The 18,027-nt window shown below is 40.3% G+C and overlaps 1 protein-coding gene across 1 annotated transcript in view; it reads right to left on the bottom strand.

Moving 5' to 3' along the window:
* dnc (phosphodiesterase dunce) overlaps positions 1–8,419 on the bottom strand; it is a 774,040-nt gene extending 765,621 nt beyond the window's left edge. Inside the window, exon 1 of the mRNA XM_072304339.1 lies at positions 8,233–8,419. The gene's annotated coding sequence lies outside the window, so the exon portion shown is untranslated. The remainder of the gene's footprint in view (positions 1–8,232) is intronic.
* Positions 8,420–18,027: the final 9,608 nt, after the last annotated feature.

The raw sequence follows: 18,027 nt of genomic DNA on the forward strand, positions 1-18,027 counted from the left end.
CGGGAGTCGGGAGTCGAGTCCTTAAACTTCACCGCACTACCCGACTCCCGTTTTCCGGCCGGTGCTCAGGTGCCGCCGCCGCCACCGCCGCTGCATCTGTGCCCCGGGGAAAACCGCGACGGAGCTCCACGATTTTCCACCTCCTACGATTCCGCCCGGGAGGTTTCCGAGTACTTCCCACTCCACTTTTGATTTCTCGATTCTTGTGAAATCCGAGGCAGGTGGGGTGCGCTTGGCTGATATTCTGCAGAGAGGAACCAAAATGACCGGTGATCTCAGAAATCGTCAGAATAACCAGAGATGGAAAATTTCATGAAATTTCATGGAACTAGGGGGTCTGCCCCTTGGCCGCTACGCGGCCCAACCCCCAGGGCCCCGCGCGCCCCCAATGGTGAACAAAAATAAAAATCCTGTAAATCAAAGAACAAGAGGACTAAACTTATCAGACTTCAAACCACCCAGGGTAGCAAGCCACCTGCAAATTATAATTCCTGCAGGGACAGCAATAATCATAGTGGCTGAGGTACAATACGCCCGAGCATCAACATCTATGCCAATATACTCCTCAGAATGACGAAAAAATCATCGTAAATTACCAAAATGATTAGAAACCTCAAAAATCACTAAAATGACCAGACTTGATCAAACAATATCAGGAATGGCCATAAATGTTGAGTCAACGCAATACCCAGTTGATGACCCCAGCTATTTTTGCACTGCTGAAAGAAGCCTTAAATCCGACATCGTTGGATGAATCCCCAGCATTGTCTCTAGCTGCAGCGAACCGTTAGACTGAGACGCATCTTGAGCCATTTGATATACGGTGCGTCACGGAATTTGGCCGCAAGAAACAACGCCGTGTGTTTCATCGCCACATTATCAGGAAAACAATTGTAAGTTGGCTGCCAGGCTTCTCTACATGAAAAGGGAAACGCATAGGTTTCGGTTTATAAACTTAATGTGAAACTTCGCTCAGTGTTTACTGAAAAGAGAATTATTCAAGTATTTCAGGCTAGTTCTTAATAATGGTAGCCTTTCCAATTTCCGTATTGGAGTCCTGCCCTGCTATGATACGGAGAAATTAGTAACAACCAAATCGTTAAAATCAAAAATTTTCTCAATATCAGGCAAATCGAATTTAAATGAGCTGACTGAATTACATAGACAGCAAAATGTGTCTCAGTTGTAAATAACGCAGAAGTCATGGTAAATTAGTAGATGCACAAAATTTGACTCCGTTTCACACAGAACAGCGGTAAGTCCACATTATTTGCCGATGGCACGATTAAAGAGGTAGGGGTCAAGTCTCAAATTGGACACTTCCAATTAATTGTGATGCGGTGCCCCAATGAATTAGGTTACTAACCCAGATGTTGCGGTATGGACCCAACTTAAGTTGGCTTTGCAAGGCGATGCTTGGAGTTGAGTCGAGCCAATCAGCAAACGCCGTTTCCCTAGGCTTGCTACGTCATCAGAGTCCGCCAAAAAATTGTTCGAAACGGATCCCGTTTTTAGCATTTTAAGAACGGGGTTTCTTTGTTATTCAGGGCTAAAAAAATCTAAAAAAATCCCTAGCAGCTTAATCCACTCTGCGCCTTTCGAAAATAAAATTTAAAACAAATTTCAATCGAAATCGAGACTCACAAACTTTTTCCTCTCTATGATTATACTTTTTGTGGCTTCCTCAAACCTTTTTCGACACAATGTAAAGTTATTTTAGCCGTAACGAAGAAAAGGACTGTAAAAGGAACAACACCGATAAAAATATTTGTGTTCTTGTGTTACTTTTGGTTTACTAATTTCATGTTGATTTTGGTACAATTTACAATGTATTCAGTGCAAAAAACAACAGACTGAGAGAATGCATTCCTCCGATTGCAACGTTGGTATTCATTACTCGTTTTTTATTGGATTTCCTCAAAAAAACTAGGTAGCATTTTCTCTTAAAACTATATTGTCAACCGAAAGGCTAGGGGTATTTTGTGTTTTACTTCCTGCGTTAACCAAACTTTAGTGTTGAAATTTATCTCTGTGTATGAACACGGCTCTTACTACGGTTTAACCGAGGAAAACGCTAAAACACTTATTGTTTTCGTAAAATTGGCAACCGAGTTTTGACATTGTTTCGGACAGTGATGCAGGATGCAGCTCTGTTTACGCAAGTGCTCATCCGTAAACGCGAGCATGCCTCTTCACCAAGTTTCACGCACTGTCGGCGGCTAATTATAGCTGAAAACTTCGAAATTCTTCATCACCTCACGACTTACGCTCCATTGATACCAACATCAAATCTTACTCACATTGAGCATTTTGATAATGGAGTAACCAGCATGGAGACAAAGTTTTCCGCGTCAGTCCCGTTTAATTTTCTGTTCGATAAACATCATGCTTTATGATGGAAAATTGGATCAAGAAAAAAAAAAATAAATATCCTCCAAATTTTCCTCTTCGTGATTCAAAACGAAAATTATAAAATTACATGATAGGGGTTGTTCACAGCTACCTAAGGGGGGTAGGACGTTTGAGCTTGCCTCACAAGATCTGAAGACGGAGTATCCAGCTCACAATCAGTCTTATGCGAGCCCAGTGGCGATTTCTCAAGTTGGCAACACAGTGATTCCTTCATTTGAATCCATTGTAAATATCGATTATCGATTTACTGCATCGATCTATCGATGACTGCCTCATCAAGAATCGATTGTTTTTCATACATATAAATGGAGGAAAAACAGTGTTGCCAACTTTCAAAAATCACCACTATGTGCGAGCTTCCCATTTTGAAATATACATGATTTTTTCCAGCTATTATTAAGCTTTCTACGTTATCTGTTGAAAAATTCGGCCAGGCTCGCAGAATTAAAAAAAATGAGAGGGTTGTCGCATTTTGGGGGTCTTACAAGGGGGGGATGAAAAAGTCAACCAAAATGCTTTGGGTGATACTTAAAGTATAGTTTCTTGCTGTGTTGAGAATAAAGAACTTCCATCACAAGGACGGATTTTCAGTTCATTAGGAACACAAAGTTTTCACTTTGGGTAAACGAAGTTTTTGGTTGACAAAATCTGTTTATGCATATAAAGTCGTTCCTACAACGCACTCTGATGTTTTGCGACCCTCAAACGCCACATTATGCCTATCTTCCCAGAGGTCATCGGGCAACTGACATCGCAACATCTCTTCAAAAAAAATCTGACAAAATTTGCGTCGACGGAATCTGTTTCCGCTTGAAAAAACCAAAGTTTTTGCTACAGAATACGAGTCTAAGGACACTTATTTAAAAAAAAGTATCGCCTGAACCAAAATTTGAATACTTGAACCAGTTCAAGTAATCAAATTATCAAAGATGTCGGCATCTTCATAATTCAGTGGGAACGGGAATGAATACTGTTGATGTTCCACAACATGGGCGTGGGGAGGTGATACTCCAACATTTCGAAGTGTGATCGCGCTTAATTTCACCGAAATGACACGCTATGCTGTTTTCTGATGATATTTTCTGCAGTGCTGTCGTCCGATAGGGAAAAGCCGTAAAAACACTTGGGCCGTAAAAGCGCGGTGTTCCATTATCGACAGCAACAGTAAAACTCGACGGCACCGCAAAAAGCTTGGGATCCGGCGGGAATGGTCTTTTCATTTTTCCCATAAAAATAAAATCCGATAAATGCTCTCGATTTCTTTTCCACCCGGCTGGCATGGAAAGGGAGGCATGTACTACCTCAGTAGCGAGGCGTGTATGATCGATTATCGATATTTCCAAATTTGGTCCTACGGTGAAGAATCGATATTAAGGTGTTCATTGCGAATGCTCTGTCTATCGATCCTTCTTAATAGGTTTAAATGACAGATCAATCGACACACGGCAAAGCCCGCCATGCCGATACACTACCTTGCTGCGGAAAAACGCCGTAAGACCATGCGAAAGTTGTCATATATGCGTATTAGTTACAAATTTCTCGAACAACTTAGGGGTCCATTCAAATTTTACAGTTAATTTTATTCAAACTTTCATTCAGTGTGCCCGAAATTTTCGAGGAACAATATTGATGATTCTCCCCAAAAATAAATGAAGACTTATACGTAACAATGGCGGACGTGAAAAATGACCCTTTCGAAGCACGTTCAAAAAACTGGTTTGGTATATCAAGAAGATTTTGAGAAAATACTTGAGATGCGATCTGCGAGATCTGTGCTTTATGCCAAAGCCAAATGTATAAAATTTTTGTGTGACCAAAATAGTTTTTTGTGTTTCGAAAAGGTAATTTTTTACATCCGCGATTATTACATATAAGGCCTCAAATAATTTGGCGGAGGACGTTTGACGACTTTAACATGTTTGCGAGGTGTTGTTTTGTATTTCAGTAGAGCAGGCATCAGCTAATAGCCTTGCTCGATACTCTGCCGCTCGGAAGAAACCCTGCGCAGGGGTTTCTGAGGGATCCCTCTGAATTATGAATGAGCACTGTGAATTTGAGCCCCTTCATTAAGCGGAGGCATGGCCAAATGGAATTCATTAATTGCTAAATAGCTGCTAATACGTTCCATATCCTCGACACAGACTTCGATTTCGATTTTCACTGAGAAAAATTGTCCAGGGTATAATTCCCGGACGAAAAGCATTTTGAACTGGCAGGACGTATAATTTGAAATAACAGAAATACCGTTTGAAACGAGGAGATTCGAGCTGTTGGCTGTATGAGAATGGGTCAGTTGCGCCGGTTACAGAATCGTGGTTTGATGCTTGATTCTTGTGGATCAGCTAAAAGTAACAAGATCTGTCCAAACAGAAACTTTCTAAGTTAAATATTAATTGAGATATCGGTCTTTGAATAATTCGGGCTAAGACGTCATCCACCGCGGTAGTGACACCCTCTTGCTTTCATTCGGGTTTTACGTTGAGTAACCAGTGAAAATGTGTGTATTCCTGACTGATGAAAGCAGGGTGGAAGAAACAAAGGGTGCCACTACCGCGGTGGATGACGCCATTAAACGATTTTTTCAAAGCGCGATATCTCTGTTAATATAGAACGTCGAAAGTTGCTGTTTGGAAATATCTTATTATTTTTAGCTAATCCACAAGAATCAAGAATTAAAACACGATTCTGTGACCAGCGCAACTGACCCATTCTACTCAATAAATAATTATTGATGGGATCTTCTATTGATCAAATAGAAAACTTGTCTCCGTGTATACTTAAAGTGAAAGGGACATAATACTGAAAAATAAAGTCAACTCGAGACTTCATTCAGATCACACGACTCTGTTAAAAATAATGATATATTTTCTTCCCATATTGAAAATGAGATCAAACTAACTTTGACTCTACTTTTGAGTCACATACGACTAAAATTAAGTTCATTTGACTCTTATTGACTCTGAATCACTATGATTTCTTCTGAGCTGGAGTCTCATTTAACTCGATAAGCGAGTCTATTACTATTGACTAAACTCATTTTCAATATGAGGACAGAATATTTTTTTAACAAAATGAATAAAAATTGAACTGAAAAAACGAGAAACCTACTGAAACTGATTCAGTTTGTGATCAAGCTTTTGAAAAATATTACGTACTCACTATTCTTCTGCAGGAACCCGATCAAAGAAATTCTGAGTAAAGATAAAAAAAAATCAATAATGGACTATACTTTAGGAGATCAAATGGGCACCCACTGATCATCTCCATAAATACTGAAGCCAAATTTCTCCAATGTATAATTATGCATATGGGTGTATGTGAAATAGCGGTTGAAAAAGAGTGAACGCGAAGTTTCACTGCACCCCTCCGTTGGTTCAACACAAATACAACAGAAACGTCGAAAGACTTCTAAGCATTGGTTTAGTTTCCAGTAAAAATTCGCGCACTTCACACTGCTTTTTTTTGGAAAGATAAATAAAAAGGAAGAAGAAGAAAAAAATCAGAGTTGATCGTAAGACTTTAGATATTTTTCTCGAAAATCACTGAAATTTTAAAGAAATGTTCCGCAATTTCTCAATACTTTACATATGATAATAAACTCGTGCATGGCTAAAAATAAATAAAAAATAACTCGCCGCGCACAACTTCGTGTAGTTTGATCGAAAAAAGTATAACTACGTAATAAAGAATGAGATACCACGTAGTGTGATTAAAAAATATGCACATGCGACGCTGCATTAAAAAAAGAAGAAGAAATAGAAAACTTGATTCGAATTTAATGGACGTGTGGTCTTTGACGAACCTTGATCTTCGCCGGTAACTAGATGGATACGTTATTAATGACGTTTTACAATACTTTTTTGTACTTAAAAAGAATTGTTTTCTAAAATGATAAAATAAGTTGCTGCACGAAAATAGGTAAATGGCGACGAATCTCCATCAATGTATTCTCAACCTCTAGGCATTGAAAAATGAGCAAAATTCATAACTCCATAGAATATTTTCTTCAAAATGTCAGGTCAATAATGTACAAAAAAATTAATTAGTTGTTTTGGAAGTCCTGAAAGAATATTTAAATCGACATCGTTTATTGTGCGTACTATAGTTAAAATGTTCACATTGTGCAAGCCGTTGCGCGCAAGTTAAGCATTTTGCCAACAACATAGCGATGCTTAATTAGTTGGCAATTGACAAGCACACACCGAAAAAAAAGTGAAGTTGATTCAACATTCTGGATGTAAAAAAAGGTTTGAGAGAACTTATAAAATGCTAAATTACCCGCTACTTCTGTTACTTTAGCAATGCCAGGATGTAAACCTAACTGCTGTGGCGGGTAATTCACCATTTTAGAAGTTCTCGCCCTCTTTTTTTTACATCCAGAATTATAAATGAACTTCACTTTTTTTTCAATGCATTCCACTGCCAAAAACTTGGTTTCTCTTCATTAGAGTCAATCCATTTTATGAATAACAATAATAAAAATGACATGGTTTTGTATGATTTGTGTTCCATTTGATCACTGTTAAACGCCAAGGTTCATATCTCGTTTAGGAGTTGATTTTTGAAGTCTCCATTCCGGAAACATCTTTCTACGTTCAATTTTGGGTGGGAAAATCAGACGCGGTGCTTCATATCGTACCTTGTTTAGACGCCAATTCCCGACGTTTCATCGAGCGGATATCACTTTACGGTGTGCTTCCATGTGTAACCTGTAGAGCGATAGCTCCTTCACCGTTTTAGCGAGTGTCCTCGACCTACAGCGTCGAGAGAAACGCTCTTTTGCTCTTTTTTCAATGCTTCAAGGCGGAAGCGATGCACAACGACACTCTAAAAAACTCAACGATCGAGATTCCCAAGAACCCCTACGACCTCAAAATCCGAACCAAGCCTTAAAAAATCGCACTGCCGTCTTACCGAAGAGAGCAGTATCGCTCAAATTTTGGAAAGCTAGTTTCTTTCTAAATTCCACGAATCTATTTTAAATGAAAGGACTCATTCGGCTAGAACAGCAAATCTCCTCTTACTTCTAAAAAGAACGAGTTATGAGAAAACAGTGACTGCGCAAACATTGGCGATATTTCAGGCAAGACAGCAGTAAGTCTGCATCATTCCACGAAAGAGCTGTATACTAACTGCTGTCTTGAGTAAAATAGTACTCTTTCCTTCCAATTTTTAACCTTTAGATTTGTTTGTTGTATGCCAAAAACGTAACCACCCGAGCAAGCAGAACATGGCATATGCTGTGGTCTTGCCTTACACGAAATAGAAAAGACTAACCGTATGGAGTTTAAGGTATAAATTTGTAATTTTCAATCATCCTATGATTTCTAAGCGTGTTTTGAATGATTATTGGCAATTTTGCGCCAGACGGACCGGACGCACGGAAAAAGAAGTATCACGATCCCAACTATACTCCTAGCTGATCTTGGCGCCAGGTATCAGAATAGTTGCACAAACCAGAGGTATGGTTAAGTCACTTGAAAGTGTGACTGGATCAAACACACCTCTAGTTGATGTTCTCACAATCAATATAAGTGCAGTTGGATTAACTATATACCGCTGGCTGGTGCCTTTACACCTTTAGCTAGTGCAATTAATGGCGCCAAAATCAGCTGGAAGTATATTGAGGTTGTGGTACTCTTTTTTTAGTCCGGTTCTTACGATAGAATTTTCTGCCCGGAAGCTACTAGGTTCATTTTCTCGCAATTTTGTCTCCGCAATTACTGATCTCGTCGGTAAGACGGCAGAGCGACATTGAAATATAAGGATCCGCTGAAATCCCGGCGACTTGTAGTTGCGAACCAAGGCGTGGGCACTCACACGTTAGCAGAGACCGGGGGTTAGCGGCGACTCGCACATTCGCCGGTAAGTTGGCGCGAGTGAGAAGGCGCGGAAATGAGAAGCACGAGACACTCGCGATTGTCGGGGGACTCGAGGCCGGAACTCGGGCCGGGAAGCGAGACGACGAGGGGCACGGGAAACTTGGCCGGGCGTCCCGACGCTGGGGGCATGACTGAGGCGCGGCCGGCAACGGTGCCTCACGCCGCGACGCCCGCGCCCCTGCCGCCCGTCCGCCAGCTCCGCGCCGCACACCGAGCCCCGCAAACAGGGACTAGAATCCCTTGATATTAAAAGTCAAGACAATGTGAGTCCATTTCTGATTGGTTCATGTATTTTAGGCCTCCACACGGAGAAAAAAACTTCGCACGTGGGACCCGTAGTTTAGGCCATATGGATCTCTGAAGTTTTCGGGTTGAGCATCTGAACACTTTTGGTCCAGCTGCTGAGGTTTGGATCACACACCTGAAACTTCAGATCTTACATCTGAAGTACTTCGGTTTGCACAACCGAAAAACTTCGGTTCTCACATCTGAAGTACTTCAGATAAAAGAACTGAAGTTTCAGATGTGTGATCCGAACCTCGACAGCTAGACTGAAAGTGTTCAGATGCTCAATTCAAAAACTTCAGAGATCCATATGACCTAAACTTCGGGTCCCACGCACGAGTTTTTTTCCTCCGTGCATAGATAATGTCCCAAAAATCACGATGAGCGCATGGGCAAACTCCGAAATGCACTCCTAACTTCACAATTTGCATTTTTTAAGCTTCCCGCTTCAAGAAGGATACTACGGCACAGGTGAACATTTCGTTGGAGAAGTCATTCCATTCAATCCTCTCTCAACATGGCCGACGCACAAGTTGAGGAGAACACGAGGTCAAGCTTTTCTCGAAATAGCCTGTTTATTTCCTTGATTGATATAATCTCATGCATCGTGCATGTATATATAGGTATGCTGTTTGCACCGGCTTAAAATGGTTCAAATTAAACTAAGTTGAAAAATAGTACCTATCACACGCATAAAATGGGCCTTGCAAACTTTTGCAAAAGCAAAAACAAGAGTTATCATAGATAATGTCTCAAAAATCTCGATGAGCGCATCTGCAAACTCTGAAATGCACTCTTACCTTCACAATCTGCATTAGTAATTTGCGTTTTTTAAGCTTTCCGCTTCAAAAAGGATACCACAGCACAGGTGAACATTTCGTTAGAGGAGTCAACGAATTTCGGGATACAAACAGTAAGTGCAAAAATGAAGTTTCCAGAAAACGGGCTCAGAGGCGTCTGACCGGAAAATTGTATTGAAGGAGGCCTCCGTTCTTTATGAATATGATTTATGTTATTCAAAGCACTGTGAAATACTAAGCTACGAGGATTCTACTTACGGTTTTCAGTAACGCAACGCATCCATGTAAGCTTTAACAAAAGCCGACTTACCTGCAACAAAAATATAGGAACACAATTAGTGAAAAGCACCCTAATAAATTAGGTTACGAACCTAAATGCTGCGGCATACACTACCCCAACTTAAATGCGGAATTACCGCATTATTCAAAATGCCGAAGTACCACAAAAGAAGATAACACCTGGCACTTTTTTTCCGTAACCTCACCAAGGAACGATTATATTACATATACATTTAAACGGGGGAAAAAAAAGGTTGCCAACTTTCAAGAATTGCCACTGAACTTCATTGTTCCTTAGCATAGGCGGACAGTGCGGCATCCTTATGGACAATGCGGACAATAATCGGCAAAAGAACACTTAACTTTAAATAATGAAGATAACAGCACCGACATAGGAAAATCCTTCAGCACTATCAAAGTAAAACACTCAAGGAATAATAAGATGTCATATCTCAGGATGTTTTGCGTATTTTTCGAGAAAAGTCCATTTAAAGTTGGCAACCTCGAATCAGTCCTATGTAAACAATGTAAAAGCAACGTGAAACACCCAAACTTTAACTTCAAATATCTCTGATAGTCGCAAAAAGTCGCAAGATCTTTTTCGTAGAATTGAAGTTGGATATCTGAAGATTAAGAAAATGTCAACCACCCAGAGCATTTTGAGTTTCAAGCGAGAAATCTTCATTTGAAGTTGACGTCTTTTTCTCGTGCATGTATTTCTTAGGGACCAGTCATTCTCGACCCATTTCCCGCCCACATTTTACCCAAATTTGAAATGGTTTGGAGTTGGAAGTTGAATATCTGAAGATTAACAAAATGTCAACCACCCAGAGCATTTTGCGTTTCAAACGAGAAATCTTCATTTGAAGTTGACGTCTTTTTCTCGTGTATTTCTTATGGACCAGTCATTCTCGACCCATTTCCCGCCCACATTCTATCCAAATTTGAAGTGGTTTTGAGCAAAAAATTTGAAAATGAGCCATCATAGTGAGTCAGAAATATCTTCAAGATGACAAACTCTAAAAAAAAATATTCAGATGTCGAGTTGTGAAGTTTTGTTTTTCGTCCACCGAGGGCCGCACTGTGAGGCGTTGAAGACACAGTGCGCTTAGAGTCCCTTTATACTGAGAGTCAAGACAATGTGAATCTATTTCTGATTGGTTCTCGTATTTTAGGCCTTCACAGTGTCAGCAACGGGAATAAAGATTACATTTTCACCGATTGCAAAGATTATAATCTGAGATGGACCAGGGTATTACGGGTTCGGCAAGGAACAAACGGAATGAGAGAGCGAACCGAGAGAGGAATTTGAGAATGGGCCGATCGAAGATTACAAAAAACGTTCAATTTCTGCAATCTTTATTCCCGTTTGTGACTCCATGAGGGGGGTGTTGTCTTGACTCTCGGTATAAAGGGACTCCAAGTGCGGCGAACTCACGGGCGACGGGCAGGGATGGGGAGCGCTCCTCCCGCGCATACTGGCGGGGCGATTCGCGACGACTCGACGTCTCTTCAGCCCCGCTGAAATGCCGCTCCGCTGCATCCTCCATTACCATGTGAGTGTAGCCCCCCCCCCCCATTCACTCCTGCCCCTCTCCCCGCCGTTTACCTTCACCCCTTGGATGGCCAACCGAGAGCAACAAGTAAAGGACCTTGGCTCGCAAGTCTCCGCGATTTTGCGGGAAGTCCATTAATGCTTCTCTGAATCGACGTCCTCAGTCCCCACGGTGGTGTGGTCACTGCGTGGGCGGATTATTGAATTTAATAGACAATGCTATAGACAAAGAGGACTTAGAAAAAATTGAGTGATCCTATTGGTGGAATCGGGCGTTTCCAGAGGGAAAAAGAGGTAAGTAGATTAAATAGTTACTCCATCACCCCTCCCCCCTTTGTCTATGACAACCATCCGTTCCAACCAATAGAATTGCTCGATTTTTTCTGTGTCTTTTTCGCATATTGCTTTGTCTATCAATTTCAATGATCACCCCGCAGCGGACTGATTGTTGAAATTGATGGACAAAGCTATGGACAAAGAAGACATTGGGAGTGTGGAGCGATCCTATTGGTTGAAATGGGTGGCTCCTATGGACAAAGGGAGAAAATGATAGACTAACTGTCGGGCCTCTCGTGGGTTGCCGTTAGTTAGTCTACTACCTACCACCTTTGTCCATTGCAACCACCCGCTTCCACCAATAGGATATCTCCATCATTTTTGTCTTCCTTGTCTATAGCTTTCTCTATTAATATCAATAATCGACCCCCTGGTGAAGGAGAGAGACAAAGTTTGTGGATGCCTGGAGCTTTTCTTAAAATAATTTGAAGGCTGTTTAAGTTTTATTTAAGGTTTTTAGGGGAGGGGGGGGGGAACTCGATGATATAAGCTTGTTTTGTGGGATTTTACGAGAGGGTTTACGAAGGGGGTTGAATCCAGTCTTAGTTATAAGCCTCCTCCTTCAAAAAAGAAGAAAAAAATTAATGAAGTATTTTTTTCAGAAATTCTTCCAGCTACCTTATTAAATTCTGAAAAATTAGCGGAGGAAGAGTGTGAAGGTAGTTTTTCGAAATTCTGATGAGGGTAGAGGGGTGGTGGATTGTTTTTCAAGTGCTCATTGCTGAGAGACAGGTATCTTCGTTTTTGTTTTTAGTTTAGTATCCTCTCATTTTTCCTTATTTTCTTGCAGTTGATATACTGCTCGGGGAGCTGGAAGAAATATTCCATGTTTATCTTTAATTTTTGTTTTTGAGCCTCCTCTCCGCGTAATTTAATTTCTATCCTGCGATTGTTTGTTATCTGGCAGACCTCTTATTGTGCTCTTCAGTGTATATCGATACAAAGTACATCATTAATCTGAATTTTTGTTGGGCTGTAGGTTAGATAATACTCTTCTGTACAAGTATACAGTTTGCGCATGAGTTTTCATAAATCCATTAATTATTGCTGTGAGATGGCAAATGAATACTGGGTTAAATTTTACAACACTGCAAATTGCACGAAATGCATATTTGCGTTTGACGTCAAAACCGTGGCGCATCAATGGGTTTTTACGACCACATCACGGCAAAGTTTTATTTTAATAGTTTACGACCGTTGGAGGAGATGGATGATAATGGTGGGGGGAGGGGGGGAAGAAGACCTGTGGGAATAAAATCGAGAGGATATGATCCCCACACTAAAGTTATGATACTTGTATCAAAAATCAATCGGACCAAACTCGCGGTAGGTATCATTCAATGGTTTATCGAATATTCATGAAGCGTCGTTTCTCATTTGGTCGGAAAAACCCCATGATTGGAGACTATCGGCATAATTTGCAAATGTTTTTGTATCCTGGGTCCTGGCAGATTCTGATTCATGTCGTCAAAGAAATGACGAGGAAATATGCAGGGGTTATTTGGACGTATATCTGTCAAACGGAACTACTTTGTGCATTAAGACATGAGCCCTGAGACCCATAAGAATATATGCATAACTAGGCTCACGTCATAATGCACATAGTTCCGTTCGGCAGAAATACGTCTACTCGTTCCGTTCTGCGACAGGCGCTGTTGTAAGCAACGATAAATGAGTGTTGGTAGCAGTCGATAACGCCTTCAGTTTCGCGAGATACTTCATTGCCCACACCGGAGTTAATATTTGTGTCAAAAAGGATTGCGCATCTTGATACAAATTTGTGAGGGAATTTGCTCTTCTTTTGCCGCGAATGTAAATTGTGTTTTCAAACGTCAAAACTCATTTTGAACGGTTGATTTCCATGAGCTTGATATTTTAAAGAAAATTTATAAACACTTATATTTCTAATTCTGATCTCTTGTAGGTAATGCGCACGACAGAAAGTCCTAAACAGGAGACCGATAGGGATTAAATATTAGCAGACAGGAAGCATCTTTTCAAATTATTAGATAAACTTAAAACTTTTTGGAAAAATCGATTAATATCACTTACTTTCTTTATTCTCTATGCACTATGGCCATTTCGAGCGGGCAGGCCGCCCATCTTCAGGTGGCCCGCTCGAAATGGCCATAGTGCATAGAGAATATAAGAAAGTAAGTGATATGAATCGGTTTTTCCAAAAAGTTTTGAGTTTATCTAATAATTTGTGTAGTGCCGATAAAATTTTAAAAACTGTGCAATATGCAACAACATAAGCATATTTTCATTTCACTCGCCTAATATTTTGCGATCCAAAATTTTAATTTTAGTAAACTGCAAGCGCTTTGTTCCTTTATTTCTTAATAGGTCATCACATCATTTTTGCTGTAAAAATCATGTCTTTCGGATACTAAATAACTAGTCCCCCGTTCTGAATGCAAAAAGAGAGGTAAGAAAAAAGAAGGAATAAAGTTTTTAATGGCGATGCTTATTGAGTTCTTTCAAGTAGCTGCTGAGCAGAGCTTTTTCCAAAAAAAAACTTTGTTTATTTTTGTTAAACTCGATCCGTAAAGAGAAAAGTACGGTATTAATATCTTCCGAAAACGGTAATCCTTAGAAAGGCATTGAAAGAGAAAGATGATATGAGTTACCCTTGAGAAATTTTAATGAATTCCCTGTGAGTCCCTGCCGTGGCTTCAGGTTTCCTTTGCGATTGGAGATGCCGGTGCCATGACGAAAGTGAATCTCTCCCGCTCGCGTCTCTATATAGCAGCTCGGTAAACGGCCTCGTGACAGCCTAAACGCGGGAAATTAAATACCTGCAAAATTTATGAGATCGAAGGGAGGGGGGCATTCATAAATATGAAACAGAGCCGGCGTCATATCCGCGTAAAATGCAAAAATGTAAATTTTAAATGTTTCAATTTAGAGCACGCTCTTTCTCCATGCCGGGAAAGGCTGCGGCACCGTTGTCAGGACGTTCGTCGAAATTCTGTTTTATTTCTTTCTTTATTTTTCTTTCAATTTACTGATCTGCGAGGGGAGAGTATGCCGGCGCAGCGGCTGAGGTTCTCATAAAAAGAAATGTTTTTCTACGGAAAAAGAAAAAAGAAAACAATACAAAGAGGAATTCATAATACAGACTTCGAGCAACATAAACAAACTACAACATGCTCCGTCATCGAATGTAAACCATATTAAGCTCATTGTTCCTTCGTATGTTTTTTTTCCTCCTTCATCTTAAGTTACCTAAGAGGTTTCGAAATTACCACCAAAGAAAAAGCTTTCAACTCCAACAATCTTCCAGATGTTCTCCCGCCATGCCTGGGTATACAATGTACTTAGGTCTTTCTAAAGTTTTCTCTACATGGATTCTTTGAAAATGTAATCGGTGTAGGAAGAAATAATAATATCGCTTGACGCTTCAGTAATGTTAGATTTTTTTTCTTTTTAATGTTTTTCGATCACCAGTAATACAAAAATGAATAGGGAGAATTGTATATACACGTATCTTTTATTATTTGGTATCTCAGTTAGAGAGAATATCATTAGGGCTTGGAGCAGGAACTCGCGGTTAGAAAAGTTATTTTAGCCCTAACTGTATTGGAATAATTTTACTTGTGCAGAGGAACTGCTAGAGGAGCAAATTGACAACAAATTTATTCATGAATAATGTTTTCGCATTATAATGAGGTGACCAATTGCAAGGAGACGAAAAACAAAAACTGGTTACAGCAAGTTCCGACAAATGTTTGCTGATACGATCAAAATGATTTTTGATACTATAATACTTCTGGTGAAGGTAATCATAGCCTGGAGGCATTAACCATAGTGATGATTGAAATCTCCAAAAGGCATTACCATTAGGCGGATGAGACGAATAACCTGTTTATATGCTGTGTGATATTGAAAATGGTAAATTAGTGCTGAAATAGCTTTGCTGGTTCAAAAATGTTATGAGGAGAGGGAGGGTGGCATTTCTCGACTGACAAAGGTTCAAAACCCTCGCAATGAAGAGACGTTCAATTCATACCGTGGCGATAAAGGTAAATCAGTCATCAGTCATAAGTAATCTGAATTTCTGCATTGACAAAAATAATATTGAGTTGCATTCATCTGATTCTGCAAAGGATTTACCCGAGTAAAAGAAGTAAATTTGTGAGGAGTAGGTTTATTAGAAAAAGTACGAGTTAAAAAGAAAAATATCATTTTCTAAACACAATACGGCATCATGTTATTCCTGGAGTGTTACCCGGGGGAAAGTGTGAGAAAGGGGGGTTACTTTACTAGGAGTTAGTGTTGATAATTTTTTTTCTTTCTCAAGCGGCGTATCGAGGTTCGGGTGAGCTAATGCATTATTTTTCATCCCTTGTTTTCTGAGCAGAAAATGATGGGAATCGGGTGCTTTTGCGGCTCCGATGAAAATGAGATCAGATTTTTCTTGCTAAATTATCGGATTTGTGCCCGACGATTTCTACTTAATCGCCGAGACTCTATTGCCAAGTTCACTGCTTTGACCTATTTTGAGCAAATATTTTGTATTGATCTCAATCAATTCCTAGGCACTTCTCCTTTTGTCAATAACAGCTAAAACTTAGAGGCATTTAACAGATATCAAGGGGAGAAAGTGAGTAAAACGCGATTATTTATCCTTGCATGCCAACCTATCTTCAATTATTTTTATAGAAAGTCATACGCACTGAGATGGAGCCTTTTCTCTAAAACACTCGATGTAAAATAAATAAAATGTTAATATCATAACATTAAATATTGCTCAAATTTCCATTAAGATTCACGATTCATTCTTCGGCGTAAAAAAATGATTATTTTCGTGCAGACCTCAACTTATTCTGATTGACTCGATCCCCTCCTCCCCACCCTGGAGATACGTGATTTATAAAAGGCACCCTTTGAGGTTTTTTTTAATATTACGTGAGGTATTTTGGCTAACTTTTTAACCCCCTTCCACTGCCTCTACCCTCTCCTCTATTTGAATTATGTGAGTATGTCCTACCCCCATCTCCGACGTTTTAGGGAATGGCAGAAATGATCCGAAAAATAGCCAGGAAAAATTATTTTCTCAGATTCACCCCTCCCCCCTAGTAAGAGATTTACATAAAACTGGGATTGAGACCTTCCGTGCATCCTCGTAAGACGCCGTAAGGCAAGGCTTTTTGGGTTATTAGCCTTTTAGGTTTTTATAATCATTTTGCATTGCCAAAGGGTTTGCGAGGGGAAAGTATTGTATTAGCAAGGCTATACCGCACAAGTACCCCATCTCAAAATCCATGCATTTCTTCTCCGAGCAAAAATTCAAAGCAGGACCCCAGCCGCAACTTTTTCAGGGAAGATTTCCCTAGGCCCACCTCAAGGGTACAAAAATCAGTGAGAAATCCTTCAATCCGGCTTTCAATCAAAGAATACTTACTGTTTGGGACATTTTAAAATCAAACGGAAATATCCTTGTAGTGACATGAGCCCTGTCATGCATGCGTTCATAGTGGTCCCAAGGCCCGGATCACAGTGGAGATAGTTCCTTCTGATTTAAGTACATCCAATAAGTTTTGCACCCCGAGACGATGAGCTTCATCGCAGTCGATCGCAGCAGGCAGCAGGCCGCCCGCAGGGCGGTCTCGCCAATGAGAGCGCTCCGCCGACAAAAGTACCTAACTACGCTAGGAGATGAGTTCATTCTGACGTATTATTTCATGTTTCCCGAGGGTCACCTGCGATGCAGTTACGCCTTTACGGCAGGGAGGCAACGATAAATCGGCTTTCGATGGAAAACCCATAAAAAGAGCAGTGCCGGCTCGAGTGGCATGGCGTAGTTAAAAAAGCGATCGCGGTCGGTAACTAAGCTGTTGGCGTTATCACTTCGCCAATAAAACCAATTTTTAGCGACTGTTTTATTGAATTAGCTGCGATTCGGGTCAACGGAATGGGGAAACAGAAATCCCTGCAACGGAACCGAAGCGTAGCGGCCACCATAGCATGCATGTCAATGAGGTACCGCTCGGGTCCCTGGTTTAGTGTTGCCCACGGGCAAGCCATGCGCCTTCAGCTTGCTGCATACTTCACGCACATCCGGCAAGTTAAAATAGTTGTATCCTTCACATTTACCTTTCAACGTTGAATTGTAGTATGATCTCGATTCTACCACTTTATAACGTCCTTCCTTTATTGATGGTGAAATTTCAAAAACCCGATTTCAGTCTCTATGGCCTTGAAAATTTACCACTATATCTGAATTCTGTAAGAAACGACCGATTCTCGTTATTGCAAAGAATTCCGTGGGAGTTTTTTTCATGAACTACTGATTTTTTGCGAGTGCGCAGTGGTTACTATCTATAAAAATAAAAATAAGGAAGTTAGAGCAAAAATTTCGGAATATCTCAGTTGATGAGCGTGTTTTCAGAGTTTTATCGGAACTAAATCCTTTTTAGTTAGCAAACTATTTTCTCTGGTTTAAATTTAAAAAACATCTCTCAATCGTTTAAAA

Source organism: Bemisia tabaci, chromosome 1 (assembly GCF_918797505.1).
Source record: "Bemisia tabaci chromosome 1, PGI_BMITA_v3".
NCBI classification, from domain to species: domain Eukaryota; kingdom Metazoa; phylum Arthropoda; class Insecta; order Hemiptera; family Aleyrodidae; genus Bemisia; species Bemisia tabaci.